The sequence below is a fragment of the Triticum dicoccoides genome, chromosome 1A (genome assembly GCF_002162155.2).
Source record: "Triticum dicoccoides isolate Atlit2015 ecotype Zavitan chromosome 1A, WEW_v2.0, whole genome shotgun sequence".
Classification (NCBI taxonomy): domain Eukaryota; kingdom Viridiplantae; phylum Streptophyta; class Magnoliopsida; order Poales; family Poaceae; genus Triticum; species Triticum dicoccoides.
Genome location: NC_041380.1, coordinates 285337697 through 285363727, shown reverse-complemented (window position 1 = coordinate 285363727; position 26031 = coordinate 285337697).

Here is a 26031-nt window from a genome sequence, read left to right as displayed (position 1 = left end):
AGAATAGCATGGTAATTTGCTTTGGTTATAAAATTAGTCCTAATATGATAGGCATCCAAGATGGGTATAATAAAAACTATCATAAAAAGTGCATTGAATACTATGAGAAGTTTGATACTTGATGATTGTTTTGAGATATGAAGATGGTGATATTAGAGTCATGTGATAACCCACAAGTATAGGTGATCGCAACAGCTTTCGAGGGTATAGTATTCAACCCAAATTTATTGATTCGACACAAGGGGAGCCAAGAATATTCTCAAGTATTAGCAGCTGAGTCGTCAATTCAACCACACCTGGAAACTTAGTATTTGCAGCAAAGTGTTTAGTAGCGTAGTAATATGATAGTGGTGGTAGCAGCAACAAAAGTAAAGACAGCAAAAGTAATTTTTTGGTATTTTGTAGTGATTATAACAGTAGCAGCGGGAAAGTAAATAACCATAAACCAGTATATGGAAAACTCGTAGGCACCGGATCAGTGATGGATAATTATGCCGGATGCGGTTCATCATGTAACAGTCATAACATAGGGTGACACAGAACTAGCTCCAATTCATCAATGTAATGTAGGCATGTATTCTGTATATAGTCATACGTGCTTATGGAAAAGAACTTGCATGACACCTTTTGTCCTACCCTCCCTTGGCAGCGGGGTCCTATTGGAAACTAAGGGATATTAAGGCCTCCTTTTAATAGAGAACCGGAACAAAGCATTAGCACATAGTGAATACATGAACTCCTCAAACTATGGTCATCACTGGGAGTGGTCCCGATTATTGTCACTTCGGGGTTGCCGGATCATAACACATAGTAGGTGACTATAGACTTGCAAGATAGGATCAAGAACTCACATATATTCATGAAAACATAATAGGTTCAGATCTGAAATCATGGCACTCGGGCCCTAGTGACAATCATTAAGCATAGCAAAGTCATAGCAACATCAATCTCAGAACATAGTGGATACTAGGGATCAAACCCTAACAAAAATGACTCGATTACATGATAAATCTCATCCAACCCATCACCATCCAGCAAGCCTATGATGGACTTACTCATGCACGGCGGTGAGCATCATGAAATTGGTAATGGAGGATGGTTGATGATGACGATGGCGACGAATCCCCCTCTCCGGAGCCCCGTATGGACTCCAGATCAGCCCTCCCGAGAGGTTTTAGGGCTTGGCGGCGGCTCCGTATCGTAAAACGCGATGATTTCTTCTCTCTTATTTTTTTCTCTCCGAGAGCAAATATATAGAGTTGGAGTTGGCGTCGAAGGGCATCGAGGGGGCCCACGAGGTAGGGGGCATGCCCCCCACCCTCGTGAGAAGGGTGTGGGCCCCCTGGTCTTCATCTTTGGTGAGGATTTTTTATTGTTTTTTCTAAGATGTTCCGTGGAGTTTCATGTCATTTCGAGAATATTTGTTTTTTGCACATAAAACAACACCATGGCAATTCTGCTGAAAACAGCGTCAGTCCGGGTTAGTTCCATTCAAATCATACAAGTTAGAGTCCAAAACAAGGTTAAAAGTGTTTGGAAAAGTAGATACGACGGAGACGTATCAACTCCCCCAAGCTTAAACCCTTGCTTGTCCTCAAGCAATTCAGTTGACAAACTGAAAGAAAGAAAGAAAAACTTTTACAAACTCTGTTTTCTCTTGTTGTTGTAACTATGTCAAGCCAGCATTTAAGTTTTCAGCATAGATCATAACTAACCACATTTGCAATAATTCTCAAGTCTCATAATTACTCATATTAGTAGCATAATCAACTAGCAAGTCATAATAATAAATCGAATGACAACACTTTCTCAAAACAATCATAATATGATATAACAAGATGGTATCTCGCTAGCCCTTTCTGAGACCGCAGAACATAAATGCAAAGCACCTTTAAAGATCAAGGACTGACTAGACATTGTAATTCATGGTAAAAGAGATCCAATCATAGTCATACCCAATATAAATTAACAGTGATGAATGCAAATGACGGCTATGCTCTCCAGCAAGTGCTTTTTAATAAGAGGGTGATGACTCAACATAAAAGTAAATGGATAGGCCCTTCGTAGAGGGAAGCAGGGATTTGTAGAGGTGCCAGAGCTCGGTTTTGAAATAGACGTAAATTGTATTTTGAGCGGTATACTTTCATTGTCAACGTAACAACTAAGAGATGGCGATATCTTCCATGCTAAACACATTATAGGCGGTTCCCAAACAGAATGGTAAAGTTTATACTCCCCCTCCACCAACAAGCATCAATCCATGGCTTGCTCGAAACAACGAGTGCCTCCAACATACATCAGGTCCCAAGGGGAGTTTTGTTTGCAATTAATTTTGATTTAGTTTGCATAAAGCATGGGACTGGGCATCTAGGGGGCCAGCCATTTTCTCGTGAGTGAGGAGCGGAGTCCACTCCTCTTGAGAATAACCCGCCTAACACGGAAGATAAGGACGGCCTTGGTTGATACATGAGCTATTCGAGCATACAAAACAGAATGATTATTTGAAGGTTTAGAGTTTGGCACAGACAAATTTACTTCGAACGGCAGGTAGATACCGCATATAGGAAGGTATGGTGAACTCATCTGGAATAACTTTGGGGTTTAAGGGATTGGATGCACAAGCAGTATTCCCGCTTAGTACAGGTGAAGGCTAGCAAAAGACTGGGAAGCGACCAACTAGAGAGCGACAACAGCCATGTACATGCATTAAAATTAATAAACATTGGATGCAAGCATGAGTAGGATATAATCCACCATGAACATAAATATTGTGAAGACTATGTTGATTTTGTTTCAACTACATGCGTGAACATGTGCCAAGTCAAGTCACTTAAATCATTCGAAGGAGGATACCACCCCATCATACCACATCATAATCATCTCAATAGCATGTTGGCACACAAGGTAAATCATTATAACTCATAGCTAATCAAGCATGGCACAAGCAACTATGATCTCTAATTGTCATTGCAAACATGTTTATTCATAATAAGCTGAATCAAGAACGAGGGTCTCATCATATTTATAAAAACAAAAGAGGGCGAGTTCATACCAGCTTTTCTCATCTCAGTCAGTCCATCATATATCATCATAATTTCCTTTCACTTGCACGACCGAACGGTGTGAATAATAATAAGAGTGCACGTGCATTGGACTAAGCTGGAATCTGTGAGCATTCAATAAACAGGAGAAGACAAGGCAATATGGGCTCTTGGTTAAATCAACAATAATGCATATAAGAGCCACTTCAACAATTTAATTATGGTCTTCTCCTACTGACCCCTAAATAAAAGAAAATAAATAAAACTATTTTCACGGGAAAGCTCCCAACAAGAAAAAGAAGAATGGGAAATATTTTTGGGTTTTCTTTTTAATTATTACTACTACAGCAGAAAAATAAACTACTACAAATTTTTTTGTTTTTTCTTAAGGTTTAACCAACACACAAGAAGAAAACAGGAAAAAGAAAATAAAATAGCATGGATATTACAGTGAAAAAGTATGAGCACCGACATCTAGTAATGAGTGTGTGTGAACATAAATGTAATGTCGATGAGAAATACGTACTCCCCCAAGCTTAGGCTTTTGGCCTAAGTTGGTCTATGTCCACGGCTGGCCTGGCGGATATCCATAATAATAGTTGTTGGGGTCGTACTGTGATGAGGAGGAATAGTTGGGATCATACTGATGTGCAGCGGTTATTGCCTGCTAAGCTGCGGCATGGAGTCGAGTTGCCTCCGCTCTCCTCTCGTACTCTTCTGCCTCCTCTCTGGTAATAACATATCTTCTTTTTGTCTGTGAATCAAAGAAGGCAGGAGCAGGGAGAGTAATACGGAAAGCACGTCGTTTATCAAAAATTAAATGGTATAAGAGAGGTGATTCAGGCCTCTCGACAAACTGGTGCGAAGCCATAGAGTCATAATCTAAATATGTAGGAGGAAACTCCATATCACCCTCACGAATGTCTATCACAAGAAAATGGGCTAAGAGGGTTGCATAAATTCCTCCAAAGAAATCTCCATTATGTCTATTATGATGCAACCTACGAGCTACAATGGATCGCATATGATAAGATTGGTCTCCTATCACAGCACTCATGAGAATGCTGAGATCAGGGACACACATGTGACATGCTTCATCCTTAGCATTTATGCATCTATCGATGAAGAGAGCAAAATAATGTATAGCAGGAAAGTGAATGCTCCCTATGGTAGCCTGTGTTATATCTCTAGATTCCCCCACAGTTATACTAGCAAGAAAGTTTCTAAATTCAGATTTAGGGGGATCCCTAACACTACCCCATGATGGAAGTTTGCAAGAAGAAGTGAAATCCTCTAAGTCCATGGTATAAGATTTGTCATAGAGATCAAACATGACTGAAGGAGAATTACGCAAAGATGAATACTCAAACCTCCTCACAAATGAACTTATGAGATCATGATACTGGGGGCATTTGTTAGCCTCAAAATCCTCAAGACCGGCATTGCGCAAATATGCTTTGAATTCTTCTTTAATTCCCGCACTGTCCATAAAATTTTCCAACGGCCATTCGCAAGGTCGTACTGGAGCGTCTCTTGGTGGATCCTCGTTAGCATCGCGCATAGCAATCATGGGTCCTTACTTCTTAGAAGAACCACCTTGGAACATCTTCCTAAGCATATTGTTTTTCTCTGAAAAATTCTGAAATTTTTAGTAACTTCAAAATAAAAGTAAACCAAACTCAATAATATTGATAGCAACTACTCCTACAAGTGCCTAGAGCCTATATCAAGCATTATAACTACTTAGAACCATATAAATTTGACATGCAAGCTCAAGAACATGGTCACCTATGCAGCACAAATTTGCAAAGAATAAAGCACTAGAACAAAAACTAATTGGACCAATGGAGGAGTCACATACCAAGGAACAATCTCCCCAAGCAGTTTTGCGAGAGGTGCTTTGAGCAAGGAGATCGAAAATCACAGTAAAAGTGGCTGGAACTCGTGCTTGAGTTGGTTTTTTGGGTTTGTGTGAGACAGAGGAAGAACATGGGTGCTGGGATAAGTGGAGGAGGGCCACCATGGGCCCCGAGGCAGGGGGGCGCGCCCTAGAGGGGGGCGCGCCCACCACCCTCGTGGCCAGGTGGCAGCTCCTCCCGCGGTAATTTTTGCACATTATATCCTCAAATATTCCCGAAAAAATCATATTAAATTGGCATGGCATTCTAAGGACTTTTATTTTCAGGATATTTTTATATTGCACGGATAAGTCAGGAAACAGATAGAAAAATACTATTTTTACTTTATTTATACTAATTAATAGAAAGTATAAAGAGGGGTACAGAAGTTTGTGCTTCTAGTTTCATCCATCTCATGCTCATCAAAAAGAATCCACTAACAAGGTTGATCAAGTCTTGTTAACAAATTCATTCCGATAATCATGAAACCGGAGAAATTTTGAATAACACTAAGTTACCTCAACGGGGATATGCACATCCCCAATAATAAGAATATCATATTTCTTCTTGACAGTAGGAAGAGGAAATTCAAAACCTCCAAATATAATCGATGGAATTTTTCCAATAGAGTTGATACTATGAACTTGAGGTTGTTTCCTCGGAAAGTGTACCGTATGCTCATTACCATTAACATGAAAAGTGACATTGCCTTTGTTGCAATCAATAACAGCCCTTGCAGTATTAGGAAAAGGTCTTCCAAGAATAATAGACATACTATCATCCTCGGGAATATCAAGTATAACAAAGTCCGTTCAAATAGTAACGTTTGCAACCACAACAGGCACATCCTCACAGATACCGACAGGTATAGCAGTTGATTTATCAGCCATTTGCAAAGATATTTCAGTAGGTGTCAGCTTATTCAAGTCAAGTCTATGATATAAAGAGAGAGGCATAACACTAACACCGGCTCCAAGATCACATAAAGCAGTTTTAATATAATTTCTTTTAATGGAGCAAGGTATAGTAGGTACTCCGGGATCTCCAAGTTTGTTTGGTATTCCACCCTTAAAAGTATAATTAGCAAGCATGGTGGAAATCTCAGCTTCCGGTATCTTTCTTTTATTAGTAATGATATCCTTCATATATTTAGCATAAGGATTTGTTTTGAGCACATCAGTTAATCTCATACGCAAAAAGATAGGCCTAATCATTTTAGCAAAGCGCTCAAAATCCTCGTCATCCTTTTTCTTGGATGGTTTTGGAGGAAAAGGCATGGGTTTCTGAACCAAAGGTTCCCTTTCTTTACCATGTTTCCTAGCAACAAAGTCTCTTTTATCATAACGTTGATCCTTTGATTGTGGGTTATCAAGATCAACAGCAGGTTCAATTTCTACATCATTATCATTACTAGGTTGAGCATCATTGTGAACATCATCATTAATATTTTCATTAGGTTCATGTTCATTACCAGATTGTGTTTCAGCATCCGACATAGAGATATCATTTGGATTATCAGGTGGTTCAGCAATAGGTTCACTAGAAATTTGCACAGTTCTACCATTTTTCTTCTTCTTCTTTTTAGAAGAACTAGGAACATCATTATTATTTCTTTGAGAATCTTGCTCGATTCTCTTAGGTGGCCTTCAGGATACAAAGGTTCCTGAGTCATTCTACCAGTTCTAGTAGCCACTCTAACAGCATAATCATTTTTCTTACTATTCATTTCATCAAGCACTTCTTTTTGAGCCTTAAGTACTTGTTCTACTTGAGTGGTAACCATAGAAGCATGTTTGCTAATAAGTTTAAGTTCACCTTTAATATTAGCCATATAAGCACCCAAGCGTCTAATGATATAAGCATTTTCTTTTAATTGTCTACCAAAATAAGCATTGAAGTCGTCTTGCTTAAACATAAAGTTATCAAACTCATCCAAGCACTGACTAGCAATTTTAGTAGGAGGGACTTCAGCTTTATCATATCTATAGAGAGAATTTACCTTTACTACCTGTGTCGGGATATCAGGATCATGAGGTTCTTCAGTAAATAAAGAATTGAGATCATATGTTTCTTCAACAGGCAGTATATTAAGACCATGTATTTCTTCAATAGGAGGTAAATTCTTAACGTCTTCAGCTTTAATACCTTTTTCTTTCATAGATTCATTTGCCTCTTGCATATCTTCGGGACTGAGAAATAGAACACCTCTCTTCTTCGGAGTTGGTATACGAATAGACTCAGTAATTGGAGCAGGAGCTGGCTCAGGAGGTGCCCAATTATTTTCATTTGTAAACATATTATTCGATAGAATTTCAGCTTCATCCGGTGTTCTTTCCCTAAAAAGAGAACTAGCACAACTATCCAGGTAATCTCTGGAAGCATCCGTTAGTCCATTATAAAAGATATCAAGTATTTCAGGTTTCTTAAGAGGATGATCAGGCAAAGCATTAAGTAACTTGAGAAGCCTCCCCCAAGCTTGTGGGAGACTCTCTTCTTTAATTTGCACGAAGTTGTATATTTCCCTCAAAGCAGCTTGTTTCTTATGAGCAGGGAAATATTTAGCAGAGAAGTAATAAATCATATCCTGGGGACTACTCACACAACCAGGATCAAGAGAATTAAACCATATCTTAGCATCACCCTTTAATGAGAACGGAAATATTTTGAGTATATAAAAGTAACGTGATCTCTCATCATTAGTAAACAGGGTAGCTATATCATTTAACTTAGTAAGATGTGCCACAACAGTTTCAGATTCATAGCCATAAAACGGATCAGATTCACCAAAGTAATTATATCATGATCAACAGAGAATTCATAATCCTTATCAGGAACACATATAGGTGAAGTAGCAAAAGCAGGGTCGGGTTTCATTTTATCTCTAAGTAATTCTTTGTTCCATTTAATTAATAACCTCTTGAGCTCATATCTATCTTTGCAAGCTAAAATAGCGGCAGAAGATTCCATATCAAAAAGATAGCCCTCAGGAATAACATGCATATTTTCATCATCACTATCATCATCGTATTCAGATTCAATAACTTCTTTTTCTCTAGCCCTAGCAATTTGTTCATCAAGATATTCACCAAGGGGCACAGTAGTATCAGGCATAGAAGTAGTTTCATCATAAGTATCATGCATAGTAGAAGTGGCATCATCAATAACATGCGACATATCAGAATGAATAGCAGAAGCAGGTGTAGGTGTCGCTAGCTTACTCATAACAGAAGGTGCATCAAGTGCAGAGCTAGATGGCAGTTCCTTACCTCCCCTCGTAGTTGAGGGATAGATCTTGGTTTTTGGATCTCTCAAGTTCTTCATAGTGTCCAGCAGATATAAATCCCAAGTGACTCAAAGAATAGAGCTATGCTCCCCGGCAACGGCGCCAGAAATTAGTCTTGATAACCCACAAGTATAGGGGATCACAACAGCTTTCGAGGGTAGAGTATTCAACCCAAATTTATTGATTCGACACAAGGGGAGCCAAAGAATATTCTCAAGTATTAGCAGCTGAGTTGTCAATTCAACCACACCTGCAAACTTAGTATCTGCAGCAAAGTGTTTAGTAGCACAGTAATATGATAGTGGTGGTAGCAGCAACAAAAGTAAAGAAGCAAAAGTAATGTTTTTGGTATTTTGTAGTGATTGTAACAGTAGCAGCGGGAAAGTAAATAAGCGTAAACCAGTATATGGAAAACTCGTAGGCACCGGATCAGTGATGGATAATTATGCCAGATGCGGTTCATCATGTAACAGTCATAACATAGGGTGACACAGAACTAGCTCCAATTCATCAATGTAATGTAGGCATGTATTCCGTATATAGTCATACGTGCTTATGGAAAAGAACTTGCATGACATCTTTTCTCCTACCCTCCCATGGCAGCGGGGTCCTATTGGAAACTAAAGGATATTAAGGCCTCCTTTTAATAGAGAATCGGAACAAAGCATTAGCACATAGTGAATACATGAACTCCTCAAACTATGGTCATCACCGGGAGTGGTCCCGATTATTGTCACTTCGGGGTTGCCAGATCATAACACATAATAGGTGACTATAGACTTGCGAGATAGGATCAAGAACTCACATATATTCATGAAAACATAATAGGTTCAGATCTGAAATCATGGCACTCGGGCCCTAATGACAAGCATTAAGCATAGCAAAGTCATAGCAACATCAATCTCAGAACATAGTGGATACTATGGATCAAACCCTAACAAAACTAACTCGATTACATGATAAATCTCATCCAACCCATCACCGTCCAGCAAGCCTATGATGGAATTACTCACGCACGGCGGTGAGCATCATGAAATTGGTGATGGAGGATGGTTGATGATGACGACGGCGACGAATCCCCCTCCCCGGAGCCCCGAACGGACTCCAGATCAGCCCTCCCGAGAGGTTTTAGGGCTTGGCGGCGGCTCCGTATCGTAAAATGCGATGATTTCTTCTCTCTTATTTTTTTCTCTCCGAGAGCAAATATATAGAGTTGGAGTTGGCGTCGGAGGGCATCCAGGGGGCCCACGAGGTAGGGGGCGCGCCCCCCACCCTCGTGAGAAGGGTGTGGGCCCCCTGGTCTTCATCTTTGGCGAACATTTATTATTATTTTTTCTAAGATGTTCCGTGGAGTTTCAGGTCATTCCGAGAATATTTGTTTTCTACACAAAAAACAACACCATGGCAATTCTGTTGAAAACAGCGTCAGTCCGGGTTAGTTCCATTCAAATCATACAAGTTAGAGTCCAAAACAAGGGCAAAAGTGTTTGGAAAAGTAGCTACGATGGAGACGTATCCTCATGCTAGTTGAGTAGTTGTGAATTTGAGAAATACTTGTTCTAAAGTTTGTGATTCCCGTAGCATGCACGTATGGTGAACCATTATGTGATGAAGTCGGAGCATGATTTATTTATTGATTGTCTTCCTTATGAGTGGCAGTCGGGGACAAGCGACGGTCTTTTCCTATCAATCTATCCCCCTAGGAGCATGCACATAGTACTTTGTTTCGATAACTAATAAATTTTTGCAATAAGTATGTGAGTTCTTTATGACTAATGTTGAGTCCATGGATTATATGCACTTTCACCCATCCACCATTGCTAGCCTCTCTAGTACTGCGCAACTTTCGCCGGTACCATAAACCCACCATATACCTTCCTCAAAACAGCCACCATACCTACCTATTATGGCATTTCCATAGCCATTCCGAGATATATTGCCATGCAACTTCCCACTGTTCCGTTTGTTATGACACGCTTCATCATTGTCATATTGCTTTGCATTATCATGTAGTTGACATAGTATTTGTGGCAAAGCCACCATTCATAATTCTTTCATACAGGTCACTCATGAGTCATTGCACATCCCGGTACACCGCCGGAGGCATTCACCTAGAGTCATATTTTGTTCTAAGAATTGAGTTGTAATTTTTGAGTTGTAAGTAAATAAAGTGTGATGATCGTCATTATTAGATCATTGTCACAAGTGAGGAAAGGATGATGGAGACTATGATTCCCCCACAAGTCGGGATGAGACTCCGGATGAAAAATAAAAAGAAAGAAAGAAAAAAAGAGGCCATAAAAAAGAGAAAAGGCCCAAATAAAAAAGTGAAAAAACAGAGAAGGGACAATGTTACTATCCTTTTTCCACACTTGTGCTTCAAAGTAGCACCATGATCTTCATGATAGAGAGTCTCCTATGTTGTCACTTTCATGTACTAGTGGGGATCTTTCATTATAGAACTTGGCTTGTATATTCCAATGATGGGCTTCCTCAAAATGCCCTAGGTCTTCGTGAGCAAGCAAGTTGGATGCACACCCACTTAGTTTCTTTTTGAGCTTTCATACACTTATAGCTCTAGTGCATCCGTTGCATGGCAATCCCTACTCACTTACATTGATATCTATTGATGGGCATCTCCATAGCCCGTTGATACGCCTAGTTGATGTGAGACTATCTTCTCCTTTTTGTCTTCTCCACCAACCACCATTCTATTCCACCTGTAGTGCTATGTCCATGGCTCACGCTCATGTATTGCATGAAGATTGAAAAATTTTGAGAACATCAAAAGTATGAAACAATTGCTTGGCTTTTCATCGGGGTTGTGCATGATTTAAATATTTTGTGTGGTGAAGATAGAGCATAGTCAGACTATATCATTTTGTAGGGATAACTTTCTATGGCCATGTTATTTTAAGAAGACATAATTTCTTTGTTAGTATGCTTGAAGTATTATGGCTAGGTAGCATTCCACATCAAAAATTCTGTTTTTATCATTTACCTACTCGAGGACGAGCAGGAATTAAGCTTAGGGGTGCTTGATATGTCTCCAACGTATCTGTAATTTTTTATTGTTCCATGATATTATATTACCTGTTTTGGATGTTAATGGGCTTATTTATACACTTTTATATTACTTTTGGGACTAACCTACTAACCCAAGGCAGAGTGCAAATTGTTGTTTTTTTTGCCTATTTCAATGTTTCGCAGAAAAAGGAATATCAAACGGAATCCAAATGGAATGAAACCTTCGGGAGAGTTATTTTTGGAACAAGCATGATCTAGGGGACTTGGAGTGGATGTCAAGAAATCAACTAGGAGGCCACAAGGCAGGGAGGCATGCCTGCCCCCCTTGGGCGGGCCCCCCACCCTTGTGGGCCCCTCATGACTCCACTGACCTACTTCTTCCTCCTATATATATCCATATACGCCGAAAACATCCAGGAGCACCACGAAACCCTATTTCCATCGCCGCAACCTTCTGTACCCAAGAGATCCCACCCTGGGGCCTTTTCCGGTGCTCCGCCGGAGGGGGAATCAATCACGGAGGGCTTCTACATCAACACCATAGCCTCTCTGATGATGTGTGAGTAGTTTACTTTAGAGATTCAGGTCCATAGTGATTTGCTAGATGGATTCTTCTCTCTCTTTGGATCTCAATACAATGTTCTCCTCGATCTTCTTGGAGATCTATTTGATGTAACTCTTTTTGTGCTATGTTTGTCGAGATCCGATGAATTGTGGGTTTATGGTCAAGTTATCTATGAACAATATTTGATTCTTCTCTGAAATCTTTTATGTATGATTGGTTACCTTTGCAAGTCTCTTCGAATTATCAGTTTGGTTTGGTCTACTAGATTGATCTTTCTTGAAATGGGAGAAGTGCTTAGCTTTGGGTTCAATCTTGCGGTGTCCTTTGCTACTGACAGCAGTGGCAACAAGGCACGTATTGTATTGTTGCCATCGAGGATAAAAGATGGGGTTTATATCATATTGCTTGAGTTTATCCCTCTACATCATGTCATCTTGCCTAATGCGTTACTCTGTTCTTATGAACTTAATACTCTAGATGCATGCTGGATAGCGGTCGATGTGTGGAGTAATAGTATTAGATGCAGAATCGTTTCGGTCTACTTGTCGCGGACGTGCTGCCTAGATACATGATCATGCCTAGATATTCTCAAAATTATGCACTTTTCTATCAATTGCTCGATAGTAATTTGTTCACCCACCGTAATACTTATGCTATCTTGAGAGAAGCCACTAGTGAAACCTATGGCCCCCGGGTCTATTCTCCATTATATTAATCTCCCGTCAACTAGCTATTTCTGGAACCGTTTATTTTGCAATCTTTATTTTCCAATCTATATCATAAAAAATACCAAAAATATTTATCTTATTATTATCTCTATCAGATCTCACTCTCGTAAGTGACCATGAAGGGATTAACAACCCCTTTATCGCGTTGGTTGCGAGGTTCTTATTTGTTTGTGTAGGTACGAGGGACTTGTGTGTAGTCTCCTACTGGATTGATACCTTGGTTCTCAAAAACATAGGGAAATACTTATGCTACTTTGTTGCATCATCCTTTCCTCTTCAAGGGAAAACCAACGCAGTGCTCAAGAGGTAGCATGTGCCATGATGTACGGCTTAGAATCGGCACTTCAAAGACGTTTTGAACGTCATGGAGCATATGAGATGTTCTAGGAGTTGAAGTTAATATTTCAAGAAAATGCCCGAATTGAGACATATGAAGTCTCCAATAAGTTGTATAGTTGCAAAATGGAGGAGAATAGTTATGTCAGTGAACATATACTCAGAATGTCTGGGTACCACAATCACTTGACCAACTAGGAGTTAATCTTCCTGATGATAGTGTCATTGACAAAGTTCTTGAATCACTGCCACCAGGGTACAAAAGCTTCATGATGAACTATAATATGCAAGGGATGGATAATATAATTCCCGAGCTCTTCGCAATGCTAAACACTGCGGAGGTAGAAATCAAGAAGGAGCATCAAGTGTTGATGGTTAACAAGACCACTAGTTTCAAGAAAAAGGGCAAAGGGGAGAAGGGCAACTTCAAGAAGAATGGCTAGCAAGTTGTTGCTCAAGTGAAGAAACCCAAGTCTAAACCTAAGCCTGAGACTGAGTGCTTCTACTTCAAAGGGACGGCAAAGTGAAAGGTATATTTGATATACATGTTATTGATGTGTACCTTACTAATGCTCGTAGTAGCGCCTGGGTATTTAATACTGGTTTATGTTGCTCATATTTGCAACTCGAAACAGGGGCTATGGATTAAACAAAGATTGGCTAAGGACGAGGTGATGATGCGCGTGGGAAATGGTTCCAAAGTCGATGTGATCGCCGTTGGCACGCTATCACATCTACTGTCGGGATTAGTTTTAGACCTAAATAATTGTTATTTGGTGCCAGCGTTAAGCATGAACATTATATATGGATCTTGTTTGATGCGAGATGGTTATTCATTTAAATCGGAGAATAATGGTTGTTCTATTTATATGAGTAATATCTTTTATGGTCATGCACCCTTGAGGAGTGGTCTATTTCTATTGAATCTTGATCGTAGTGATACCCATATTCATAATATTGAAGCCAAAAGATGCAAGGTTAATAATGATAGTGCAACTTATTTGTGGCACTGCCGTTTAGGTCATATTGGTGTAAAGTGCATGAAGAAACTCCATGCTGATGGGCTTTAGGAATCACTTGATTATGAATCACTTGATGCTTGCGAACCATGCCTCATGGGCAAGATCACTAAGACTCCGTTCTCTGGAACAATGGAGCGAGCAACTGACTTGTTGGAAATAATACATACTGATGTATATGGTCCAATGAGTGTTGAGTCTCGCGGCGGGTATCATTATTTTCTGACCTTCACAGATGATTTGAGCATATGTGGGTATATCTACTTGATGAAACATAAGTCTAAAACATTTGAAAAGTTCAAAGAATTTCAGAGTGAAGTGGAAAATCATCGTGATAAGAAAATAAAGTTTCTACGACCTGATCGTGGTGGTGAATATATGAGTTATGAGTTTGGTCTTCATTTGAAACAATGTGGAATAGTTTCGCAACTCACGCCACATGGAACACCACAGCGTAATGGTGTGTCCGAACGTCATAACCGTACTTCATTAGATATGGTGCGATCTATGATGTCTCTTACTGATTTACCGCTATCGTTTTGGGGTTATGCTTTAGAGACAGCTGCATTCACGTTAAATAGGGCACCATCTAAATCCGTTGAGACGACACCATATGAACTATGGTTTGGCAAGAAACCTAAGCTGTCATTTCTTAAAGTTTGGGGCTGCGATGCTTATGTGAAGAAGCTTCAACCTGATAAGCTTGAACCCAAATCAGAGAAATGTGTCTTCATAGGATACCCAAAGGAAATTGTTGGGTACACCTTCTGTCACAAATTCGAAGGCAAGATATTCATTGCTAAGAATGGATCCTTTCTAGAGAAGGAGTTTCTCTTGAAAGAAGTGAGTGGGAGGAAAGTAGAACTTGATGAGGTAATTGTACCTTCTCCCTTATTGGAAAGTAGCTCATCACAGAAATCAGTTCCAGTGATTCCTACACCAATCAGTGGGGAAGCTAATGATGATGATCATGAAACTTTTGATCAAGTTACTACTGAACCTCGTAGGTCAACCAGAGTAAGGTCGGCACCAGTGTGGTATGGTAGTCTTGTTCTGGAGGTCATGTTGCTTGACCATGACGAACCTACGAACTATGAGGAAGCGATCATGAGCCCAGATTTCGCAAAATGGCTTGAGGCCATGAAATCTGAGATGGGATCCATGTATGAGAACAAAGTGCAGACTTTGGTTGACTTGCCTGATGATCGCCAAGCAATAGAGAATAAATGGATCTTCAAGAACAAGACTGACGCTGATAGTAATGTTACTATCTACAAAGCTTGACTTGTTGCGAAAGATTTTCGACAAGTTCAAGGAGTTAACTATGATGAGACCTTCTCACCCATAGCGATGCTTAAGTCAGTCCGAATCATGTTAGCAATTGCCGCATTTTATGATTATGAAATTTGGCAAATGGATGTCAAAACTTCATTCCTTAATGGATATCTTAAATAAAAGTTGTATATGATGCAACCAGAAGGTTTTGTCAATACAAAAGGTGCTAACAAAGTGTGCAAGCTCCAGCGATCCATTTATGGACTGGTGCAAGACTCTCGGAGTTGGAATATATGCTTTGATAGTGTGATCAAAGCATATGGTTTTATACAGACTTTTGGAGAAGCATGTATTTACAAGAAAGTGAGTGGGAGCTCTGTAGCATTTCTAATATTATATGTGGATGACGTAAAGTTCTGAAGAATTGCAAAATGGATCAGTCAAAGAAAGGGTTCTTGCCTATGTTACAAGGTGTGAAGTTGAGTCAGACTCAATTCCCGACCACTGTAGAAGATAGAGAGAAACTGAAAGTCATTCCTTATGCCTCAGCCATAGGTTCTATCATGTATGCAATGCTGTGTACCAGACCTGATGTGTGCCTTGCTATTAGTTTAGCGGGAAGGTACCAAAGTAATCCAGGAGTGGATCAATGGACATCGGTCAAGAACATCCTGAAATACCTGAAAAGGACTAAGGATATGTTTCTCGTTTATGCAGGTAACAAAGAGCTCATCATAAATGTTTACGTCGATGCAAGCTTTGACACTGATCCGGATGACTCTAAGTCACAAACTGGATACGTATTTATATTGAATGGTGGAGCTGTCAGTTGGTGCAGTTCCAAGCAGAGCGTCGTGGCAGGATCTACGTATGAAGCGGAGTACATAGCTGCTTCGGAAGCAGCAAATGAAGGAGTCTGGATGAAGGAGTTCATATCTGATCTAGGTGTCATACCTAGTGCATCGGGTCCAATGAAAATCTTTTGTGACAATACTGGAGCAATTGCCTTGGCAAAGGAATCCAGATTTCACAAGAGAACCAAACACATCAAGAGATGCTTCAATTCCATCTGCGATCAAGTCAAGGAGGGAGACATAGAGATTTGCAAGATACATAAGGATCTGAATATTGCAGACCTGTTGACTAAGCCTCTCTCACGAGCAAAACATGATCAGCACCAAGACTCCATGGGTGTTAGAATCATTACTATGTAATCTAGATTATTGACTCTAGTGCAAGTGGGAGACTGAAGGAAATATGCCCTAGAGGCAATAACAAAGTTGTTATTTATATTTCCTTATATCATGACAAATGTTTATTATTCATGCTAGAATTGTAGTAACCGGAAACTTAGTACATGTGTGAATACATAGACAAAATTGAGTGTCCCTAGTATGCCTCTACTTGACTTGCTCGTTAATCAAAGATGGTTAAGTTTCCTAACCATTGACATGTGTTGTCCTTTGATGAACGGGATCACATCATTAGAGAATGATGTGATGGACAAGACCCATCCGTTAGCATTTGATTACAATCTCGAAAAATGTAGCCTTCTTCACAAGAGGTTGGATTGGATGAAAAATTCCCTAAGAAAACTAGTATAGATGAATCCAAAGGAGAAATGTTTATGTATTATAACCATATGAATCAATCAACCAATATGGGGTGGGGGTGTATGTCCTGAAATCCTCCAAAATTCCTTCAGAAATCATAGTACATTGTCATTGTAAACTTGGGAAAAGGTGCAAAAAATGAATTCCCTTATGATTAACATTTAACAGGAAAGGAACATCACCTTGATATACAGGTTCTTCAGGCACGGAAAGCATCTCAGGAAACTAACAACTTGGTCCAGGTTGGGGCCGACAGATTTTAGTGCCAAGACCTTCACTGTGCCTAGAATCTGGGTAAAGCTTTGTTGGTTGACAGATGAACATACATCTTCAAAACTAGAAATAATGTCGATATCAAGAAGGAGAGGTATAAGGCGACTGTTGTACCTAAAAGTAGCAGTATTTGACAGACGAGTAGCCCACCACTGTCAATTTTGATGCAGAAATGACATTGGTTCTTGTTGGACCTTGCTGATAAACTACAAGGAATCTCTCAAGTGAAGGTGTGTCCTCAATGACCATATTGTGGTCCACCTTTTGTGATCTCTCATTGAAGCACCGGCAACACACATAAATAGTCCGCAGAGTCCAGGAGGTGATGTGGAAGGTACTCGACCAATTCATCGCCTGAAGATAAAGGAACTCGAGTGTAGTACTACCACGGAGCAGGCGCTCCATGTCATCCTTTGGGATGCAGACGGCGACGAGCTCGAGGTGCTTCAGTCGTTGTAGAAAAAGAGTGCGCGCATCAGGAATGGTAGTTCATGAACTTGGCGAGGCGCAGCATGGGCACAAAGCAGAGCGCAGACGTTGGTAGCGAGCTCATATGCCCATCATTCAAACTGAGCTCCTCGAGCTAATCTAGGGCAGGGGGTCAGAACCACTCATCAAGCTTGGCTCAGTCCTTGCCATTGGAACGGGACTTGCCCATGGTAAGGCCTCTGATTGGGCCATGGTGACTGCCAAGGATCTGGGAGAATGCCTCCAAGCTTTTGCAATAGCCATGGCAGAGCTCATGGGCTTCAAGGAGGTCGACAGGGGTGGAGATCCATCGGGGTGCCACCGCCGGGAAAGGGCGGTTGTTTGTGAGAGAAATACGAGTCGGGGTGCAAAAGCGAGAGTTTTGTGTGTGTGAGAGAGAGAGACGATAGTTGGGAGGGGGAGTGGAAGCAGGCGTTGTGTGCGTGTGTGAGAGAGAGAGAGAGGAAGGGGGAGAGTTTGTTTGATCGGTAAACAAATGGATAATGTCAGGTTTATAACTGATATGAAGACAGAAAGGAGACCGTAACAAACATTGTCTGAGACCGCAACAGACTTGCGCTACACCTCCCGAGCAGGGCTAACCTTTCTTGAACTCTATTGAAGTGTTGTTGGCGTTTTATATTATTTTTCTGGTGTATTTATTTGAACTGGTGGCGATCTTTGATGCCCAGTGATGTAATCTGGTGTCTGCTTGTGCTTTATTATCGTAGTGGCGAACTTTGATGCCCACTAGATGTCATTTGTCATAATTTATTTATTGTATAGCCTAGGTTTTTTCATCATGCCGCAGTTATTTTACTGTATATATATCCTATCTTCACTCCATGAAAAGTTAACACGCTAAACCGTAAATTTACAGTGCATAATCGGGCCGTCATGCAAATCACTATATATGGGCCGCATCATGGACCCAGTCATCTTGGTTCGTTAACAGGCCTAAATGTAAACTGGCCCACTAGTAGTTTCGGGCCTTTAATAGGCCGAGTAAACCGCCGGCCCGATTTTGGCAAGAAAATTCAATGGGCTTTTAGTAGGCTGAAGAGTAGGTTGGCATGAAACGTGTCGAACAGCTCATGGGCCAACAGCAGGCCAAAATAGACCCCAGCTCATGATTGTGCCAATCACATCATGGGCCGTTAACAGGCCAAAATTGTCTCGATCCTTGTTTGGCCCAATCATATTATCGGCTATGAGCAGGCCGAATGCAAAGCGGGCCATAATTAAGCCCAACTATATGACGGGCTTTTAACAGGCCAAAATAAATATAGGGCTGAAATGTTAAACAGGCCTTTAACAGATCGAAACTAATATCAGGTCGTACTATTAAATGGGCCTTTAGCAAACAGAAATCCTAACTGGGCCTCAAGTGGGCCCAAAAGCGCAGTGCCCAGTTGACGGGCCGAATCCGATATGGGCCATAATTTAGCCCAAAGAATGAAAGGCTCTTAAAGGGCCGGATCTGATATGGGCCATAATATGGCCCAGAATGTGGTAGGCTATTAACGTGTCGGATCTCATATGGGCCCTTATTAGGCCCAGAACATGGCAAGTTGTTAATGGACTGGATCAAATATGGGCCAGCATTTTGCCCAAAACCTAGCAGCCTACTAACGGGCCAGCCCACTAGTGTCTTCAAAATCTTGTGGGCCTTTAGCTGGGCCGGCCCATTATGGTCTGCAAAGTCTTGTGGGCCTTTAGCTAAGACGGCCCATTATGGTCTGCAAAAGCTTGTGGGTCTTTAGATGGCCGGCCCATTTACTATTTATGGGAACCTTTTGGGAAGGTCCATGTGTCAACATATCATAGGCGCATCTTGCCCATTGGATGAGTGGCATCTGTGCCAACGCGGAGCTGGCACGTGGTTCTGTCAGCCAATGAGAATTTTACAGACGGAAAATTGCCGTTGGTCGTGGCTGTTAGCGGGTTATCGGGTCCAAAACCAGACCTGATAGCTTAATGGTGACCCATTACGATGGATACCACGTGTCGGTTACCCTTGACGAAAGCACTTCCATGACGCGTCATTTATCGTCATGGAAGTGGACACTTCCGTGATGATAATTTTGGTATTGTCATGGAACACTTCTACGACAGCACAGGTATGACTATCTTGATTCTGTCATAAAATTATCATGGATGTACATGCATGACAAAAAACATGACCTACTGTGACAAACATGTACCATCATGGAAGTGGTTTCTTTTTTGTAGTGAAAGGAGGCTACTATCTCAGAGTCTAGTCCATATTTAGTGCTAAATTTGTAAAAAGCATCGGTATTCATAAAATACTTAACACAATCAAGCTCAAGCTTAATACCCAAATCTTTACCTTTGTCGAGTTCCAAATCTTCAGAGTTGCGTCTAATTCTTTCTAAAATATCTCACCTGAATTCTATAGTCTTCTTCATAAAAGAACCAGTACAAGAAGTATCGAGCATGGATTGATCATCATGAGAAAGTCAAGCATAAAAGTTCTGAATGATAATTTCTCTTGAGAGCTCATCATTGGGGCATGAATATAACATTGACTTAAGCATCCCCCAAGCTAGAGCGATACTTTCTCCTTCACGAGGCCAAAAATTATATATATAATTCTGATCACGATGAACTAGACGCATAGGATAATTTTTTTGGTGAAATTCCAATTTCAATCGATTCCAGTCCCAAGATCCAATATCATCTCATAGCCTATACCATGTAAATGCCTTTCCCTTCAAAGATAAAGGGAAAACCTTCTTCTTAGTGTCATCTCCGGATAAACCTGCAAGCATAAATAATCCACAAATTTCATCCAGATATATCAAGTGCATATCAGGATGTTCAGTTCCATCTCCTGCATAAGGATTAGCTAGCCATTGTTCTATCATACCGAAAGGAATTTCATAACCAATATTTTTAGTAGGTGCACTAGGTTGAGGGGCAACTAATTGTGGTTCTAGACAAGGTGAAGATACCCCGAAAAAACCCTCAAAGGATGATTCTCCATAGTAACAAGTGACAATAATTTAAGCATGTAGTAATAATTTTTCCTTACCAATTTCCATTTACCAAGAGCGCTTCACTCACCGGCTGTTGGATTCAGGGCTCCACAGAAGAAAAAAAGGTTCGAACTCTGGGGCGTGTGCGAAAAACTCAACCTATCCAGCCTACCAGTCCGTCGCCCCACGGCCTAGCTCGATTCGCGTGAGCAAGGAAGAAGATGAACACGACAGTTTACCCAGGTTCGGTCCACCTTGCGGTGTAAGACCCTACACCTGCTTTGTGGTGGATTGGCCTCACGAGGGGCTGAGGATGAACTAGTACAAGGGATGAACAACCTCGCGAGGTATATGGGTGAGGGAGTGAGTCAACCAGGGTCCCTCCTTCTATGGTGGTGGCTAAACTATATTTATAGCGGCCTCGGTCCTCTTCCCCCAAAACGTAGGCCGGAAGGGATCCCACAGTTGCCAATTTGAAAGGGGACAAGTAGTATATCTTATCCTGACGAATGGTGGTCTTCGCATGCAAAGCTTCTGGTCATGATGCAGCGGTGGGCTCGGCAATGCCATCTGTCCTATCGTGTGGGTGGTCTTGGTCTCATTGCACCGGAATGGAAACCTTTGTGTGATTCCTCAGGAACCCACGCCTGTCCTTGCCTCCTTATCATCAAAGAGGAAACTGCCTTCTCTGCGCCTGCTGGCGCCCCCTGCCTTGGTCGTCATAGCTTGTGTCATGGTAACCTCATGAGGCTGCGTACCTGCATAGAAATCTCCACTCCACGGAAGGCCGCCTGGGGAGGCCGCTGCCTCGGGAGGTCTTGGTGCCGTCCGCCTCGTGAGGCTTGGCCCCTCGCGAGGGTCTTGTCTTGGTGGACTTGTAGATGAGTCGTACTAGGCCGTCGATGGAGCCACGCCGTGGGCCGCAGGCAAGCAAGTTTGGGTACCCTGGTTCCCAGAACGGTGACACCGACAACGGCGCCAGAAAAGAGCCTTGATGACCCACGAGTATAGGGGATCAATCGTAGTCCTTCCTATAAGTAAGAGTGTTGAACCCAATGAAGAGCAAAAGTAAATGACAAGTGGTTTTCAGCAAGGTAATATCTGCAAGCAATGAAATTGTCGCTAACGAGTAGTTTGATAGCAAGGTAATTTATAACGAGCAAGTAATGGTAATGGTAAATAAAGTGCAAGCAAGGTAGACCAATCCTTTTGTGGAAGATGATAGGCCAAAACGGTCCCTTATAATAAGCAAAGTGTTCTTGGGGGTACACGGGAATTTTGTCTAGTCACTTTCATCATATTGGTTTGCTTCGTGTTCGCTACTTTGATAATTTGATATGTGGGTGGACCGGTGCTTAGGTGTTGTTCTTACTTGAACAAACCTCCTACTTATGATTAACCCCCTCACAATCATCTACAAATATGAGAAATGTATTAAGATAAAATCTAACCATAGCATTAAACTTTTGGATCCACATCGGTCCCTTACAAAGTAGCGCATAAACTAGGGCTTAAGCCTCTATCACTCTAGCAACCCATCATCTAATAACTACTCCATAATGCATTCCCTTAGGCCCTAATGTGGTGAAGTGCCATGTAGTCGACGTTCACATGACACCACTAAGGGAATCACAACATACATATCATCAAAATATTGAATACATATCAAGTTCACATGATTACTTACAACAAGATTTCTCCCGTGACCTCAAGAACAAAAGTGACTACTCAAAAATGGTAATCATGCTCAAGATGAGTGGGGTATTAAATAGCATAATGGATATGAACATATAATCTTCCACCAAATAAACCATATAGTAGTAATCAACACTACTAGTTACCCACAAGTACCAATCTGAGGTTCCGGTACAAAGATTGAGCACAAGAGATGAACTAGGGTTTGAGAGGAGATGGTGTTGTTGAAGATGTTCATGAAGGTTTCCCTCCCAAATATGATAGGGTTGTTGGTGATGACGATGAAGATGAGGGAAAATGACTTATATACCAGAAGATGGGCACCGGAGATGGGCCGAGGAGGGCACAACCCACCAGGGCGCGCCTGGGATGCCTAGCATGCCCAGCTGGGTTGTGCCCACCTGGTGGGCCCCCTCTAGTAGTTATTTGCCCCATTATTTTCTATACATTCCAAAACAATTCTCCATAAATTTTTAGCTCATTTGGAGATGTGCAGCATTGGTAACTCTAACGTAGCTTTTTCAGGTCCAGAATTCCAGCTGTCGGCATTCTCCCTCTTTGTGTAAACCTTGCATATTATGAGAGAAAAGGCATTAGAATTACTCCATAAATCAAGATGCAAAATGGACTTATCACCTAAATATATGATCATTGCCTTGAATATCGTCATAACTATGCACTTTTATATCAATTTCCCAACAGTATTTTGTTCACTCATCGTACTTTATGTGCATGAGAAAGAAGCCTCTATTGAAAACTATGGCCCCGGGGTCTATTTTTGTCATATATAAAATCCAAAAATACCTTGTTTTACTTTTATTTATTTTTATTTTTGCAATTGTTTTTGCGTACCACTACGAGATTTGATCCTTGCAAATAACTGTCGAGGGGATTGACAACCCCCTTGTTTGCGTTGGGTGCAAGTATTTGCTTTTGTGTGTGCAGGTGCTACTAACGAGGCTTTTTGTGGTTCTCCTACTGGAATGATAATCTTGATTCTTAACTGAGGGAATACTTATCTCTACTGTACTTCTTCATCCTCTCCTCTTCGAGGAAATCCCAACGCAGCTCACAAGTAGGAGGAAGAATTTCTGGCGCCATTGCTAGGGAGACATCACGAAAACCTCTGAAGTACCTCGCATAGACTATCATCTACTTGCTCTTATTGTTATTTGCCTTTGCCTCTCATTTTCATCTCCCCCACTTCTATATTTTTTACAAAAACACAAAAATATTTTTATGTGCTGGCTTGCTTGATTTGTCGCTATGTCACAAGAAAACATCAAATTGTGTGAATTTTTCCAATACTAATAATAGTGATTTTATTAGTACTCCAATTGCTCCACCCGCCACTAGTTTTGAGTCATGTGATATGAATGCCGCTTTGCTAAATCTTGTTATGAAAGAATAATTTTTTGGTAGTCCTAATGAACATGATGCGTCCCATCTTACTTCGTTGAATCATGTGATATGCAAAAGAAAAAATATGTGGATAATGATATTCTCAAATTGAAATTATTTCAGTTCTCACTACGAGACCGTTCTAAAACTTGGTTTTCATCCTTGCTGCGAAATAGTATTGATTCTTGGTATAAGTGTAAGGATGATTTTATTGCCAAGTATTTTCCTCCCGCAAAACTAATTTCTCTTAGAAATCAAATCTTGAATTTTAAGAAACTTCAGCATGAACATGTTGCACAATCTTGGGAGAGAATGAAATTAATGTCAAGAAATTGTCCCACTCATGGTTTAAGTTTATGGATGATTATACAAAATTTCTTTGCGGGAGTAAACTTTGTTTCTAGAAATCTTCTAGACTCTGCCGCAGGTGGAACCTTTACGGAAATAACATTAGGAGAAGCTACAAAACTCCTTAATACTATTATGGCCAATTACTCTCAATGGCATACGGAAATTATGTCGAAGAAATTACTACGTTGAGTGATAAAATGGATGCTCTTGAGAATGGTTGTCGGTAAGAATGCTCATGTTGAATCTAATGATGTGCCATTATCTACTTTGATTGATCAAAATAATGAATCTATTGATGTGAATTTTGTCTCTCGAAATAATTTCAATAACAATACTTATAGAGGCAACTTTAATCCTAGGCCATATCCTAGAAAATCCTCCAATAATTATGGTAATTCCTATGGAAATCCTTATAATCATAATAATAATAATAATAATAGAATACCTACTGATCTTGAAATTAATATTAGAGAATTCATTAATTCTCAAAAGATTTTTAATGTTATGGTGGAGGAAAAATTGAATAAAGTTAATGATATGGCTATGAACATGGATCAAATTGATCATGATGTGCAAAATCTCAAATCTAAAATCTTGCCACCTAAGCTTGATATTAATGAGTCTATTAAAGCTATTTATGTCTCCATTAATGAAAGTAAAGAAGGAACCGCTAGGTTGAGAGCTAAGCGAGAATTATAAGAAAAGGCTATTCCGCCCGATTTTTTACAGTAATCATGATGAAGATATTAAAATGATTGTTGTCTCATCCATAGAATATTTATTTATTAATATAAAACTTGATTAAAAGGGGACTGAAGATGAGTCAACTTTAGCTAGACAGCGTCCCAATTATTCGGAGGGTGACAATCCTAATGATAAAAGTGGGTTTGGAGAGGTCAAAACTTTAAATAGTGATGTGCCCACTACTTTCAATTTAAACGATTTTAATTATGATAGTTGTTCTTTAATTGAATTTATTTTGTTGTTGCAATCCATGATAAATTCACCCAATGCTTATGAACAAAATAAAGCTTTTACTAAACATATTGTAGAAGCTATGATGAAAGCTTTAGAAGAAAAGCTAGAGTTGGAGGTTTCAATACCTAGGAGATTATATGATGAATGCGAGCCTACTATTAAAATAAAGATTAAAAATTATGTGTGCAATTCTTTATGTGATTTGGGTGCTAGCATTTCCACTATACTGAAATCTTTATGTGATGTGCTACGCCTTTATGATTTGGATGAATGTTCCCTAAATTTGCACTTAGCGGATTCCATTATTAAGAAACCTTTAGGTAAAATAAATGATGTGCTTATTCTTGCAAATAGAAATTATGTGCCCATTGATTTCATTGTGCTTGATATTGATTCCAATCCTTCTTGTCCTATAATTCTTGGTAAGCCTTTCCTACATATGCTATTATTGATATGAAAGAAGGTAATAGAAGATTCCAATTTTCATTAAAGAAAGGGATGGAACACTTCCCTAGAAAGAGAATTAAGCCACCATTTGAATCTATTATGAAGGCCACCTATGGAAATAATTTGAAAGATGACAACACATAAAACTATGCATTGCGCCTAGCTAGGGGTGTAAAATGATAGCGCTTGTTGGGAGGCAACCTAAAGTTATCTTTACATTTCCTACTTCCTTTCTATTTTTGAGTGTTCACACAGTTATGCTACTGCTATGATTGTATTTTTTGTTTTAATTAGTGTTTGTGCCAAGTAAAGACTTTGGGATGATTTGGTTGATAGTTGATATGATTCTGTGAAAAAATAGAAAATTTTGCACCCAGTAGCAAAATTGTTTAAATTCACTGGAATGTGATAGAATTCTGATTTTTTTACACATTATTGATATACAAATTGCCAATGCTATCCTAATGTTTTAGAATTTTTAGAATTACATAAGTATTGTGTTTTCCTAGATTATTACAGACTGTTCTATTTTTGACAAATTTTGTTTTCGTTGCATACTTTGCTTGTTTTAATGAATCTATGTATTGTATTGGGGGGTACAAGTCATGGTGAAGTTAGAAAACAGTAGGTATTA